This window comes from Delphinapterus leucas, chromosome 6, assembly GCF_059928025.1.
Source record: "Delphinapterus leucas isolate spDelLeu-1000000601 "Yukka" chromosome 6, BTC_Dleu_Yukka2, whole genome shotgun sequence".
Classification (NCBI taxonomy): Eukaryota; Metazoa; Chordata; class Mammalia; order Artiodactyla; family Monodontidae; genus Delphinapterus; species Delphinapterus leucas.
The window spans coordinates 40,547,392-40,562,797 of record NC_143134.1 but is presented as its reverse complement, the minus strand read 5'-3'; the positions used below and the strand labels follow the sequence as shown (position 1 = coordinate 40,562,797).

General features: G+C 38.9%; 1 long non-coding RNA gene across 2 annotated transcripts in view; it reads left to right on the top strand.

Moving 5' to 3' along the window:
• LOC149748917 (uncharacterized) overlaps positions 1–15,406 on the top strand; it is an 84,664-nt gene extending 69,258 nt beyond the window's left edge. For both annotated transcript variants that reach the window (XR_016393528.1, XR_016393529.1), the window contains one exon: positions 1–15,406. This exon is cut by the window's left edge. This is a non-coding gene — a long non-coding RNA (uncharacterized LOC149748917).

Sequence of the window (15,406 nt, the reverse complement as noted above, 5' to 3'; positions counted from 1 at the left end):
TTTTAAAGGACAGTCTGGAAGAGGCAGATTTATAGGGACAGAAATCTGTGATTGCCAAGGCCTGGGGGTAGGGGTGGATTTGGACAATAAAGGGGCCCAAGGGAAATTATGGGATGATAGAAATACGTATCTTGATTGTGGTGGTGGTTACACAACTGTGTTTATCAAAATTTATCAAACTGCACACCTTAAAAGAGTGAATTTTACTGTATGTAGACTATATCTCAATAACCTGCCAAAAATTAAATCAAAAGAATGAGTTAGTTTTAAAAAAATCCAGTGTTAATGATGAAAAATCTGAAAGTGAAATTAAGAAAACACTCCCATTTACCTTTGCAACAAAAAGAATAAAATATCTAGGAATAAACCTACCTAAGGAGACAAAAGACCTGTATGCAGAAAATTATAAGACACTGATTAAAGAAATTAAAGATGATACAAACAGATGGAGAGATACACCATGTTCTTCGATTGGAAGAATCAACACTGTGAAAATGACCCTACTATCCAAAGCAATCTACAGATTCAGTGCAATCCCTGTCAAACTACCACTGGCATTTTTCACAGAACTAGAACAAAAAAATTCACAGTTTGTATGGAAACACAGAAGACCCCGACTAGCCAAAGTAATCTTGAGAAGGAAAAACGGAGCTGGAGGAATCAGGCTCCCTGACTTCAGACTATACTACAAAGCTACAGTAATCAAGACAGTATGGTACTGGCACAAAAACAGAAATATAGATCAATGGAACAGGATAGAAAGCCCAGAGGTAAACCCACGCACATATGGTCACCTTATCTTTGATAAAGGAGGCAAGAATATACAGTGGAGAAAAGACAGCCTCTTCAATAGGTGGTGCTGGGTAAACTGGACAGCTACATGGAAAAGAATGAAATTAGAACACTCCCAAACACCATACACAAAAATAAACTCAAAATGGATTAAAGACCTAAATGTAAGGCCAGACACCATCAAACTCTTAGAGGAAAACATAGGCAAAGCACTCTATGACATAAATCACAGCAAGATCCTTTTTGACCCACCTCCTAGAGAAATGGAGATAAAAACAAAAATAAACAACTGGGACCTAATGAAACTTAAAAGCTTTTGCACAGCAAAGGAAACCATAAACAAGACCAAAAGGCAACCCTCAGAATGGGAGAAAATATTTGCAAAAGAAGCAACTGACAAAGGATTAATCTCCAAAACATACAAGCAACTCATGCAGCTCAATATCACAAAAGCATACAACCCAATCCAAAAATGGGCAGAAGACCTAAACAGACATTTCTCCAAAGAAGATATACAGATTGCCAACAAACACATGAAAGAATGCTCAACATCATTAATCATTAGAGAAATGCAAATCAAAACTACATATATTATCTCACACTGGTCAGAATGGCCATCATCCAAAAATCTACAAATAATAAATGCTGGAGAGGCTGTGGAGAAAAGGGAACACTCTTGCACTGTTGGTGGGAATGTAACTTGATACAGCCACTATGGAGAACAGTATGGAGGTTCCTTAAAAAACTAAAACTAGAACTACCATACAACCCAGCAATCCCACTATTGGGCATATACCCTGAGAAAACCATAATTCAAAAAGAGTCATGGGGCTTCCCTGGTGGCGCAGTGGTTGAGAGTCCGCCTGCCAATGCAGGGGACGCGGGTTCGTGCCCCGGTTGGGAAGATCCCACATGCCATGGAGCGGCTGGGCCCGTGAGCCATGGCCGCTGAGCCTGCACGTCCGGAGCCTGTGCTCCGCAACGGGAGAGGCCACAACAGTGAGAGGCCCGCATACCGCAAAAAAAAAAAAAAAAAAAAAAGAGTCATGTACCAAAATGTTCATTGCAGTTCTATTTACAATAGCCAGGACATGGAAGCAACCTAAGTGTCCATCGACAGATGAATGGATAAAGATGTTGCACATATATACAATGGAATATTACTCAGCCATAAAAAGAAATGAAATTGAGTTATTTGTTGTGAGGTGGATGGACCTAGAATCTGTCATATAGAGTGAAGTAAGTCAGAAAGAGAAAAACAAATACCGTATGCTAACACATATATATGGAATCTAAAAAGAAAAAAGAAAAGAAAAGAAAAAATGGTCAGAAGAACCTGAGGGCAAGCCAGGAATAAAGATGCAGACCTACTAGAGAATGGACTTGAGGATATGGGGAGGGGGAAGGGTAAGCTGGCACAAAGTGAGAGAGTGGCATGGATATATATACACTACCACACGTATAATAGATAGCTAGTGGGAAGCAGCCACATAGCACAGGGAGATCAGCTCAGTGCTTTGTGACCAGCTAGAGGGGTGGGATAGGGAGGGTGGGAGGGAGGGAGGTGCAAGAGGGAAGAGATATGGGGACATATGTATCTGTATAACTGATTCACTTTGTTATAAAGCAGAAACTGACACACCATTGTAAAGCAATTATACTCTAATAAAGATGTTAAAAAGAATCCAGTGTTTAATTATAAACGTGGTATGTAGCTATGGTAAAAGGTGGTAGGCAGATGATCAGAAGTTGTAAAATAGTGTATTTAATGATAATTTCAAAACTGGAGCATTGCTTAGCATTGCATCAGAGCATTACTTAGAGTATTTTTGTCTCCCTTTGTTTCTGTATTTCATCTGTGGACTGAACATCATTTCACGTCCCTATGGCCTCGTCTGTCTCTTCCTCCAGCCACCACTGCTATAATCAATTTCATAGGGCTCTGACCAGTTACATGCGTGTGCAACTCAACTGTGTCTTGCCTCAGGCAATGAAACCACTTGATTCTCACTGATGTGTACTCCAGATGCATACAAGAGATTACTTTGTGAGGCAAACTGTGTCCAACCTGCAGGGTGGAGCCTGGAGTTAATTGCTTTTCCCTTCCCCTCATGAAGTTCCTGAGACAATCCTGCAGGATGGAGCAGCCAGCCCCCTGTATCGCTGGCCTCTTTCTTCTGTCTCTCTCTCCCTTCTGGTTTTGCCTCCCCTTCCCTTATTCCTGCTCCCTGGGACTGCACTCTCCCATAAAGATTTTTTTTTCAATTGTGGTAAACTACACATACTATAAAATTTACCATCCTAATTGAGATATAATTGACACGTAACTTCATATTAGTTTCAGGTGTACAGCATACTAATTTGATATTTGTATATATTGCAAAATGATCACAGCAGTAAGTTTAGTTAACATCCATCACCTCACATAGTTACAAATTTTTCTTCTTGTAATGAGAACTTTTAAGATCTGCTCTCTTAGCAACTTTAAAATATATAATACAGTATTTTTAATTATAGTCACCACATTGTACATGTTGGAAGTTTGTACCTTTTGACCACTTTCACCCATTTCCCCACCCCTCACTTCCCGCCTTGCAACACCAATCTGTTCTCTGTATCTATGAGTTCAGTTTTTTTTTTTTTAGTTTCACATATAAGTGAGATCACACACTATTTGTCTTCCTCTGTCTGACTTATTTCACTTAGCATAATGCCCTCAAGATCCATCATGTTATTTTAAATGGCAGGATTTTCTTCTTTTTTTATGGCTGAATAATATTGCATTTTGTGTGTGTGTGTGTGTGTGTATCACGTTTTAAACCATTTTTAAGCGTACAGTTCAGTGGTATTAAGTACTGATACATTTATATTGTTATGCAATCATTGCCACCATCCATCTTCAGAACTCTTCATTTTACACAACTAAATCCCTATTTCCATTAAATAATAACTCTTCATCTCAACCCCCACCCCTGCCCCAATAAAGTTTTGTTCATTGACTTTGCCTACGTTACTACCTTCTGGGCAACCCACACCCAAACTTAATTCCACACCCAGCCTGTCTTTGTTCTTTTCTTTTTTAAAAAAACTTATTTTTTATTTATTTTTGGCTGTGTTGGGTCTTGGTTGCTGCACGGGGGCTTTCTCTAGTTGCGGTGAGCGGGGGCTACTCTTTGTAGCGGTGCATGGGCTTCTCATTGCAGTGGCTTCTCTTGTTGTGGAGCATGGGCCCTAGAGTGCGCGGGCTTCGGTAGTTGCCACGCATGGGCTCAGTAGTTGTGGCTTGTGGGCTCTAGAGTGCAGGCTCAGTAGTTGTGGCGCACGGGTTTAGTTGCTGTGTAAGCACATAGGATCTTCCTGGACCAGGGATCAAACCCATGGCCCCTGCATTGGCAGGCGGATTCTTAACCACTGTGCCACCAGGGAAGTCCTGTCCCTTTATTAAAATGGAGAATCTGCGAAAAATAGCTTTGATATGTCAGGATGTGAATTATAATTTTTGTTTATTTCTTCTTTGTTGGACTTGGTTTCTTCTCCTTTAAAAAATTTGCCATTTAGCTCTTAGATTCTACATCTTTTTTTTCACTCATATATGGAAGAACTCAAAAGTTGAGTTCTTGATGTGGGTCAGGGACATGGACAGCTAGAAGTTGGTACCCTGTGCTCCTACAGCTGCATATGTCTCCACATTTTCCTTTGTTTGACCCATTTATATGGCTTCCATGGCATTTGGAAAAATATTTTGTAACAGATAGACATTATTGTGGCCTTGAGACAAGTCTCTGAGACAACTGTGCTTGCTACTTGGCGCCCTTTGTGCCAAGTAGCAAACACAGTTGCAGTCCCTGGCTACCTTGATGGCTGTGGATGAAGCAGGCTTCGTCCTGAGTCCTAGGGATGGTGAGAGTCCAACATCATGTGGAAGTGCAGCCAAGGGTAACGGTGGAGCCCAGAGCTTCTCAAGCATGGCTTCTCATCTCCCAGGTGCATGAGGGTGGGGTTTCTCCTGCGCTTTTGCATATGGTGTGTCCTCCTGAGCACTCTATTTTGCTCAGTGGAAGAGACTGATCTTATATTAACTTTATATTGGAAACAACAAATCTGTATGGGGAAAATGCAAATTTTCCATTAATTTTTAAGCTATATAATATTTACAAATGCTGCCTAAATGTCTCAGAATCTCTAGGGGTTGTGAATCTACTCTTCTCTATCATTAGGGTTTCCTTGGAAAAGCCTGAAAAGGGCAGTGTTAAAGCACTCCTTGGCCTCTTTGGCCTTGCCCTCTTTTAGTAAGTGAGCTTGAACTTGGTGATTTTCTGTCCCTTTCCTTTGACTTTGAGTGTTCCTGACCTTGGCTTGGCCACCTGGCTCTCACTTCCTATGTTCTTGACCTTGCTTCTTCTTTTCTGATTCTCTCCTCTGTTTCAGGTTTCTTTTTTTTTTTGGCTGCACCGGGTGGCTTATGAAATTTTAGCTCCCTGACCTGCGCCCTAGGCAGTGAGAGCACAGAGTCCTAATCACCGGACTGACGGCCAAGGAATTCCCTGGTTCAGATTTTTTACCTTTAAGTTTTTAACTCTGGTCTAAACTCTGTTTAAAATCTTAGCCAAAGGCACCTGGGTCCTGACATTTGGGCAGAATGAAGCAAAGGATAAAAACCGTACAGGACTTTCAGTTCCTTGGACATAATTTCCTCATTCTTCCCTTTATTCCTGTGCTTCTTTCTCTCCGTGTTTTAGATTATCTCCATGTAGTTATTTTAAATGACTGTTTTATAAGCAACCTTTCCACTTCAGAATGTCTCCAAACTTTCTTTCCTGTTTGCAGACGAGCTTTTCTTACCAGGGTTGCTGCCACTATGCTAATTTACTGTCCTTTAACAATAAGATTTCTTGTTTTCCCCAGATTTTTCAAAACCTGAGAATTAAATTTCCAGAAAGGCCAAACCACTGCATTTCATCTTGACTAATTTGTCATATGGGCAGACTTCCCACTGCAAAATCAGCATGGGGTTTTTTTGTATTTTTTTTTTTTTAAAGAAAAAGAAAGCAGTATGATTCTTTGGCAGACACTCACCATCATTTTCCCACTAATCTGATAAAATTCCATCCCTCCACTCCGCAAAAGCAAATCTTGAGCTAAACTTTCAACTTTTTTTTTGGAAACGAGGTTAAACAAATGCACTCAATTTTGGGAAACAGATCTCCTCTAAGCAAGGCAGGCTGAGCTACATTCCTGCATTTCTCATGCTGCAGAGGGAAAAGTTCATAAACGTAAGGGAATGCTTTTCTAAAGTTATCTGTGAAGGGCAAGGAATAATTACTTCTGTGTGGTTCAAACCTGGGCACCATCCAGATTCCCCCAATTAGCTGTGAGAACAATGCCTGCTATTGTGTCTCAGGTTTACCTTGAATTCTCCAAGGACATGTTCTTTTCTGATAACCATGAATATTAGAAAGCAGGATCCTACAAGATTCTTCTTTCTTGTCTTCAAGCAAAAGGGGGCCCGTATGACTACAAGAGAGGTTAAGAGACAAGCAATTGCTGTAAGCATTTCATTGCCAGGGGGTGAAAAGGAAACTGTGATGTCATTTTTAATATTTTCTTAGGGAAAAAAATCAGAAACTTCTGCATTATGAGGGGTGACTGGATATAGATACTTCTTCATGCATGGGGAAATGGTGGGGGTTATAAAATTTGTTTATTTTTCTTTACTTGTGTAGCCCTGTTTTTCAGTTTGACTTGTCCTTCTGAAGTCACACTGTCTTAGGGGTAAGATTAAGATGAAAATAAGTAACAAATAGGCTCTACCTCTACAAATTCGGGAAATCCCAGATTCCCAAATTCCTCTTACACAGTGTTAGGAGTCCACATGGAGTAAGTTCTCATGTGCTTCCTGGGTGCTGCGTGGCATCTGCCGTTTCCTGCCTTTTCAGGTGTGGTTCACACTAGAAAGAACAGACTGCCATATTGTTTTTCCTGATGACCCTGATACCTGGTATTAAGGTTTTAGGGTCTGTGTTGGGAGCATCATCGTTAATTCTCACCTGTTAAGACACCACTGCTGGGACTTTCTTGGTGGTCCAGTGGTAAAGAATCTGCCTTACAATGTAGGGAACGTGGATTCGATTCCTGGTCAGGGGACTAAGATCCCACATACCGCGGGGTAACTAAGCCTGTGCGCCGCAGCTAGAGAGAGAAAACCCGTATGCCACAACTAGAGAGAAACCTGCGCTCCCCAACAAAAGATCCCATATGCCTCAATGAAGATCCTGCGTGCCGCGACTAAGACCCAATGCTGCCAAAAATAAATAAAATAAAAAAATAAATAATAAAATAAATCTTAAAAAGAAAAGACACCACTGCCAGTTGGGATGCCTACTGCAGGGGTGAGGCTTGGCAAAGCTCGTGCCAAGACTGCTGGTGACTCTTGTTCATGGTGCTCACCTCTGCACAGAGGTTGTTCTGAGAAAGCCATTGCCCCAGCGTGGCTCCATCTGTGCTCTCAAAGCACCATGGAGTATCCGTGGGTGTTTCTTTGCTTTTAAGAAACCTGTCTCAACTTAGGACATGAGGCATGTGTCCCTAAGACTGGCAGGGTAATCTGCACAACAGGCACATATTTTATTCAGAAATCTTCCTCTCTTATTTGGCTTCTTATTCTGAAATGGACCTAGCATCAATTAACCTTGGTAATTTCCCCTGTGACTCCTTTGGCCCTTGTGCACATAGCCTGTTCTCAGATGTGCTTGGGTATGCCTTAGTCTTAGGGTGCGAACAACTGAATTAGCACGACTACATGCATTTGACTCCATCCCATGTAGGGTGCAAATGTATGAACTAGGAATGTAGCGTTTTGCAAGATCTGTCCAACACACTGATCAGAATGAGGTCTCTGCATCACCTACATAGGCAAGGACAGGCCTATGTTTTGTGTATGTGTGTGTGGCAGGGGGAGATAGAAATTCTAGAGCCCATTTCAGCATCTTTTGTATAATAACTCCCAAATCTGTGATTCCAGCCTAGATCTTTCTCTGCTTCTGATTCTCATCTTCACCTCAGAATGATTCACCTCCTATGATCCCTGTTTCCATCAATGGACCAACCAGTTTTTGTGCTAGAATCATCCTTACATCCTCCAACACCTGCACAACCAAAAACTCAATTACCAAATTAAACACTAAACCTCTAATAATTCTACTATTAGTGGAAAGGGACAGAAGGGTGAGGTCTGAGACCTGTTTTTTCTTTAGGAAAAAAGTACTGGAAAATAATACTCTAATAATTGAAACACTGAAGTAATACTCCTGTCTTAATAGGAGGAAAACTTTTCCCTTATAAGTATTATGGGATGAAACCAATCAAAATTCTTTTTCTCTCACTTATTAGTATCTTCAGTAGCCAAAACAATGTAGGCTTTAACTTGGCCATATTTAAGACATGAAAAAGAATATATTGTCCTAAATATAAGCATAATTGGGGACCACACATTTAGTGAATTTGCTGCAGGTGTGTACGTTTTCCCCTTTAGGGCAAGGTAAGGAAATCACTATGTGTAATTATTTAGAAAATGGTGGCTGTACCCTGCACTGTATACTCAGAAACATTTTATAGGATTTAAAGAGAACAGGTGACCCATCTGTAAATGCCTCTCAAGAAACCAGTCAAGATAGAAGGTGGATCTATTTGCTGATGGCTGTCTAGGTCTGTTGAAGGGAGGTCTCCAAGACATCCTGGATGCCCTGGGGTCCTGGGCAGGGCAAAGGAGGCCTTTCAGTCAGATGGACTCTAAGTTTTTCTGTGACTGGAGACCAAGGGTCACATGATGGGCTCCATCCCATCTGTAAGCTTGGTTTAGTGTGGAACTGAGTCATGGCTGGACCCACTGAGGGAAGCCTTGTCTCATCTGAACCTGTGAATTAACAGTTTAACTAATTGAACGTCTAATTCAGCTAGTTAAATATCTAACCAACCTGCTTCTAAACATCTGCTACAAACCCTGATGGTTCTCTGCAGGGTTAGTTTTACATGAGCTCAAATAGCTGCAAGAGATTTCAGATATCTTGGGATACATAAGGGAGCGACTCTAGAATAAGGTAAAAAGGCACTTCCAGGTGTTTAGAAGTTCTTCACCTCTAGCTCTCACATTAAAATGGAGCCTTAGGTCCTAAGACTATGTAATGTATTATAATTTATGCTCTGGTGGAATAGAGTTATAATTTTCCAAAAGCAAATTGTCTTGAGAATTCAGTAAGTTTCCCTTGGTGAAACAATATTTTGCAGTTTGCAGTAATACAACAAAAGGGCTACTGAAGGTTGGTTTATCCACAATGAGACATTTGCACAGAGCTTAGTTAAGTCAGCACGAATGTCAAGCCAGAGGAGCTTCAGGTATTGGCTTTCCTGACAATTAGCTATGTGGCTTTAGACAATTGATTTAAATATCTTCTTTTTTCTTTTAAAGAATATCTCTCCACTTACTTAGATTTTATTTGAATTCTTTCCACACTGTTTCATAGTTTTCTGGTCATAGATTTGTACATATTTTCCTAGATTTATAATTATTCCATTTTTGTGTGCTATTGTAAATGGTATTTTTAAAATTTCAGTTCTGAATATCTGAAACCAACATAGCATTGTATGTCAAGTATATTTCAATAAAAAATTCATTAGTCAAAAAATGTCAATTCTGATTGTTCACTGTTGGTGTAGAGAAAATACACTGAATTTTGGGTATTGACATTGTACTTTGCTATTTGTTTTCTCCCTTCACTGTCATCGAGACATGAGATACTGAGTTCATTTCCATCTCTGTCCACCCCCCATGGTACTGCAGATCTCTTTTTTTCCTTTTTCCTTAAAATTTTTTTTTATCATTGTGAGAATGTTAAGCATGATATGTACTCTCTTAAATTTTTAAGTGCACAATACAATATTGTTAGCTATATGAACAGTGCTGTACACCAGATCTCTTGAACTTATTCATCTTGCATAACTGAAACTATACCCATTGAACAGCAAAGATCTAAACATTCCGAACTTGTGTTTCTTTTTTTTTCCAGTGTCTATAAAGTTTTATTGGAACACAGCTATGCACATTAATTTATGTATCATTTATGGCTGCTTTTGAATTGAAATGCAGGTTTTTTTCACCCAGCTTTATTGAGGTATAACTGACATATAACACTGTGTAAGGTTAAGGCGTACAACGTAATGATTTGATATATGTATACAATTGTGAAATAATGACCACAGTAAGGTTAGTTAACACTTCCATCTTAGATCTCTGGAACATATTCATCTTATAACTGAAAGTTTGCAGTTTTTGTCAACATCTCCCTATTTGCTCCACCTCTAAGCCCCTGACAACCGTCATTCTACTCTCTGCTTTGGTGAGTTTCACTTTTTAAAATTCCACATATAAGTGAGACCAAATAGTATTTGTCTTTCCCTGACTTGTTCCACTTAGCATATTACCCTCCAGGTCCATCCATGTTGTCATAAAAGGCAGGCTTTCCTTCTTTTTACTGACCAAATAATATTTCGTTGTATTTACAAACCACACTGCTTTATCCCTTCATCTGTTCGTGGACACTTAGGTTGTTTCCATGTTCTGGCTATTGTGACTAATGCTGCAGTGAACATGGGGAGCAGATATTGCTTCAAGAGAATGATTTCATTTCCTTTGGATATCTACCCAGGAGTGGGATTGCTGGATCATATGGTAGTGCTCTTTTTCGTTTTTTGAGGAACCTCCATACTGTTCTCCATAGTGGCTGCACCAATTTATATTCCCACCAATAGTGTACAAGGTAAAGCTGTGTTTCTTATCTGTGAAATGGAGCAAATAATACCTATCTGAATTGTTAACTCTAGCCTTAACATAATGCTGTAAAGTGTTTATGAGAGAGTCCTGTGCTTCCTGTGTACAGAGACAGTATTATTAATTGCCTCATCACTGGAGGTGATGAGAACCGTCCTGAACGGAGTTGTTTGTGGAGTGTTTGGTACTGGAGCTAGCACTCACACATCGTATTCTAAGTGTTTACATGCCATTTTCTCCCACTAGACTGTGAATTCCTTAAAGACAGGCAGGGCTTTATTGGTCTCTGACACCTAGTAGGATCCAGATGCATGTTCCTAAATAAATAAATAATGAGCTCAGATCCTTAACCTCAGAGCTGCTTAAAATTTTTTTAGTAAATAATTTGAAGAAGCCTAGATGTAAGGCTTTCCACCCCTACCCCCCCCCCCCCCCCCCGCTTTCTCCCTTCTTTGACTAAAAAGCAAGGAATGCATTATCCGGACAGTTGGCCAGAGGGAGATTTTGGTAAAGCAATTAACTAGAAATGTATTATTAAATGTCAAACCCACCACAAATTAGCATAAATCTAAGACTTGTGTTTTATGGGAGAATTCTTATGTTATTTTTTTCATGATTTTTCTCTGAAACTATTTTAACAATTTGCCATAAGAATATTTTGGGTTTAGTCAATTTATTGTACTAGGTTTTTTCCCTAGAGGTGAATGGTTTTGTTGAACAAAATTCACTAGTTCCATATCAAATCTACAATATAAGATTGTTGAATGTGATTTTTTTTTATTTTCTAGTCTAAATTGGAAGCTTATGGGCATTGAGCCTAGAAACATATGCTGATGTGATTTATATGTAGAAAATCTGTGTTCATATTATTAATAAAATCACTATTGGTTCCAATCTTTGTTCTCTGGGGATATATCTTAGTAAATCACTTCCTGCCATTCAGATACCTCAGATCTCAAACTGCCTGAAGCTTTAACAGATTCATCAGAAAATACAATTCAAAAATCCAAGAAGGTTATGATGACAGGAAAAGCATTCTGCATTTCTCCTGCAAGGGTGGGGAGGGGACAGGAAGGAAAGGAGAATCTGGTTCTTCTACGTCTGAAAAAAGACAGTTCAGATTAATTACTAGTGCCTTAAATAAGAAACAGGGAAGTATCCTCCAAAGATGCAGTCACTTTAGCCTGCCATAAACATTTGGTACTCATCCTCAGGGTCCAGGAGCAGAGAAATTTAGACACGTCTGAAAAAAGTCAGGCAAGCACATCTTTAAAAATGAAAATCGGAAGTAAAATGCCTTGTGCTCAGAATTATCAGCTTTCTCTGTATCTTGAGTCTGTCACTTTAACAACTCTGGAATTTTCGAGGTTTCTTGAGTAGGTGGGTATGAATATATACTATGCCCACACCCCTCCCCCCCACCCCGATAGAACATATTTTACCAATTTAGTTTACAAAGCGAATTTAGGTCTTCCCTTCGTGCTTAACTTACCTGTAATGTGCGGGTTCTAAATATGTTTCCATCTTCTGAGGACCATTCTCTCACATTGCATTGCCAAGATGTGCTGTCCAGATGTGAAAGGCTAGGTCACTCTTAACATTTCTTCAGAGCAGGGGTCTCTTAGTGGAAGAGAGTATGTTATTTATACAATGACAGGTTAGCAAAGGATGTCTTCTGTTTGAGTAGACAAGATGCATCTGAACTTTCATTTCTTTTCCTGTGCAGCCCTGGATTTCTATTATGGGGGATGTGATAGAGAAGGGACTGAGAATTTGGAGAAGGTTTGAAGAAGATGTCAGATTGATTCAGATCTATTATTTTCCAATTCTTGAACTCTCAGGTTTTATGTGCTTGTTGCTACCTGTGAGTCTGAATTCTTGGGAAGCAGCCTAAAAATGCTGGCAGGTCTGCCTTGCAGGTTATCGACGCTGGTTCTACTTGGTAACCATTGGTGTGTTGATAGGACCAGTGACATGTGTGAATCAAGATCATTCAAAAGATGAATTAGATGATTTCGGCTTTTTTCTATGAAGAACTGACCCTCAGCAGTTAGATGTAACCCTCGTCATTACATCAGTTAGAAAAAAAATCCATTTTTGAAAAAGGGAAACACAAATTAAAGGGAAAGCGGATGGTCTGAGAGGCCATGTAGTTCTGTGCATTGATTCCACCCATAAAGGGGGGTTTGATAGTCCCAGCTGATCAAGAATACAATAGGACTCTTTATATTCCTTCTGCTTCTCTTTTCCTTGTCCTTATAATTTGTTTTCCAGCACTTAAATAAAGGTAATGTCAGTGGTTCTTGTGCTTGTTTAGACCCTGAACATTCTGCACAAGACACCTTGAAAGCCCTGAGCTATGTATTGCATTTAACACATCATAGTAGGAAAAAAAAAAGAATTTGGAATTAGAAGATTTGGGACCTAAATATTGGGCATGCACTTTACTGAATGGTTTTGTGTCAGTTTCTTAACCTTTCTAAATCAGCCTAATATGCCCAGTAGTGGGATTTCTGGGTCGTATGGTAGTTCTAGTTTTAGTTTTTTAAGGAACCTTCATACTGTTCTCCATAGTGACTGTATCAATTTACATTCCCACCAACAGTGCAAGAGGGTTCCCTTTTCTCCACATCCTCTCCAGCATTTATTGTTTGTAAATTTTTTGATGATGGCATATACCCATAATTCAAAAAGAGTCATGTACCACAATGTTCATTGCAGCTGTATTTACAATAGCCAGGACATGGAAGCAACCTAAGTGTCCATCGACAGATGAATGGATAAAGAAGATGTGGCACATATATACAATGGAATATTACTCAACCATAAAGAGAAACGAAATTGAGTTATTTGTAGTGAGATGGATGGACCTAGAGTCTGTCATACAGAGTGAAGTAAGTCAGAAAGAGAAAAACAAATACCATGTACTAACACATATATGTGGAATCTAAAAAAAACAAAAACAGTTCTGAAGAACCTAGGGGCAGGACAGGAATAAAGATGCAGACGTAGAGAATGGACTTGAGGATACGGGGAGGGGGAAGGGTAAGCTGGGACGAAGTGAGAGAGTGGCATGGACTTATAAATACTACCAAATGTAAAATAGATAGCTAGTGGGAAGCAGCTGCATAGCACAGGGAGATCAGCTCGGTGCTTTGTGATCACCTAGAGGGGTGGGATAGGGAGGGTGGGAGGGAGACGCAAGAGGGGAGGAGATATGGGGATGTATGTATATGTATAGCTGATTCACTTTGTTATAAAGCAGAAACTAACACACCATTGTAAAGCAATTATACTCCAATAAAGATGTTTTTTTAAAAAAATCAGCCTAATAAGTAAAACAACAATAATAATATCTTTCTCACAAGATGGTTGTAAGGATCCAATGAGATATATTACATTGAACCATTGAAAATTAATTTTTTCTGACCTTCACAAAGTGCTATTTTAAATGGGCCAACTCATATAAGCAATGTTTTGAAAATTATAAAATACATGTAAAATTTTAGTTAAAGTAAAAAGGTACTTTTTCTCCTCATTTATGAGGGAGAAGTGGAACTTTCCTAACAACTGGAGAACCAATGTTACCGGAAGGTATGTGTAGAATTTAAGGAGAAAGGCTGAGGAAAATAATGATAAATAAGAAAGTGAATTTTTATTCTTTGGGCAACCTTTTGCTACTTTAGTATGGAATGGTGATTATGTTTATCCATTTAATGAGCTGTATATATGTGAAATATTCACACCACTCCATGTTAATTTAGAAACTGAGCCACTGATACTAATAAACCATTATCCTTTTCAAAGGGCAAAACATTCCCTATTCAAGCCTCTCAATCAAAACCCTCCAATTTAATAGGATTAATGAGGTCATTTGGATGATATTCACACATTGTGTAAAGGAAAAGTAACTTGATGTTAAAGGTCATCTGAAATAAATGATCCATATAATATTTATTTTAAGAAAATAACGATGAGAAATATAACGCCAGAATTTTCTTTAGGTGATTAGGTTCAGTAAGGCTTAGGAGATAAACTGGCTAACAGTGGTGGGTATTACACTTGATAATGTTTTCTTCTTATCTAGTTGAGATGTGTTATACATAAATCATATTTCTGCTTCCCATCTTTCAGACTGATGTTCTGAAGCCATAGTTAATAGCTTAGGCTTAAATCCTTTAAAAATGATTGTAGCAGTTGAAAGTGGAAGATTTAAAAGGGCAAATTCTCTGCATTAAGAGAAAAAGATCAATTAGGAAGAGCTAGTATTTTCCAAAGATGCAGGAATCCTGTAATTATGTGGTTTCATGTAAAAATCAAATGAGGGTATATTCACATTGAAATTCTCAGACATGAGTTTTTGGTCTTGGGTTTGGCAGTGAGTTATGCAGACTGTTAACCCATTTGTACTTTCACCAATAAAGACACTTCATAAAGGACTTGACTTTTTAAAAAAAAATTTATTGGAGTATAGTTGATTGACAATGTTGTGTTAGTTTCTGCTGTACAGCAAAGTGAATCAGTTATATATATACGTATATCCACTCTTTTTAAGATTCTTTTCCCATGTAGGTCATTACACAGAATACTGAGGAGAGTTCCCTGTGCTATAAGTCCTTATTAATTATTTATTTTATAAATAGCAGTGTGTATATGTCATTCCCAATCTCCCAATTTATTCCTCTCCCTTCCTTTCCCCCTGGTAACCATAAGTTTTTTTTTTACATCTGACTCTATTTCTATTTTGTAAATAAGTTCATTTGTACCATTTGTTTTTTTTTTTTTGGATTC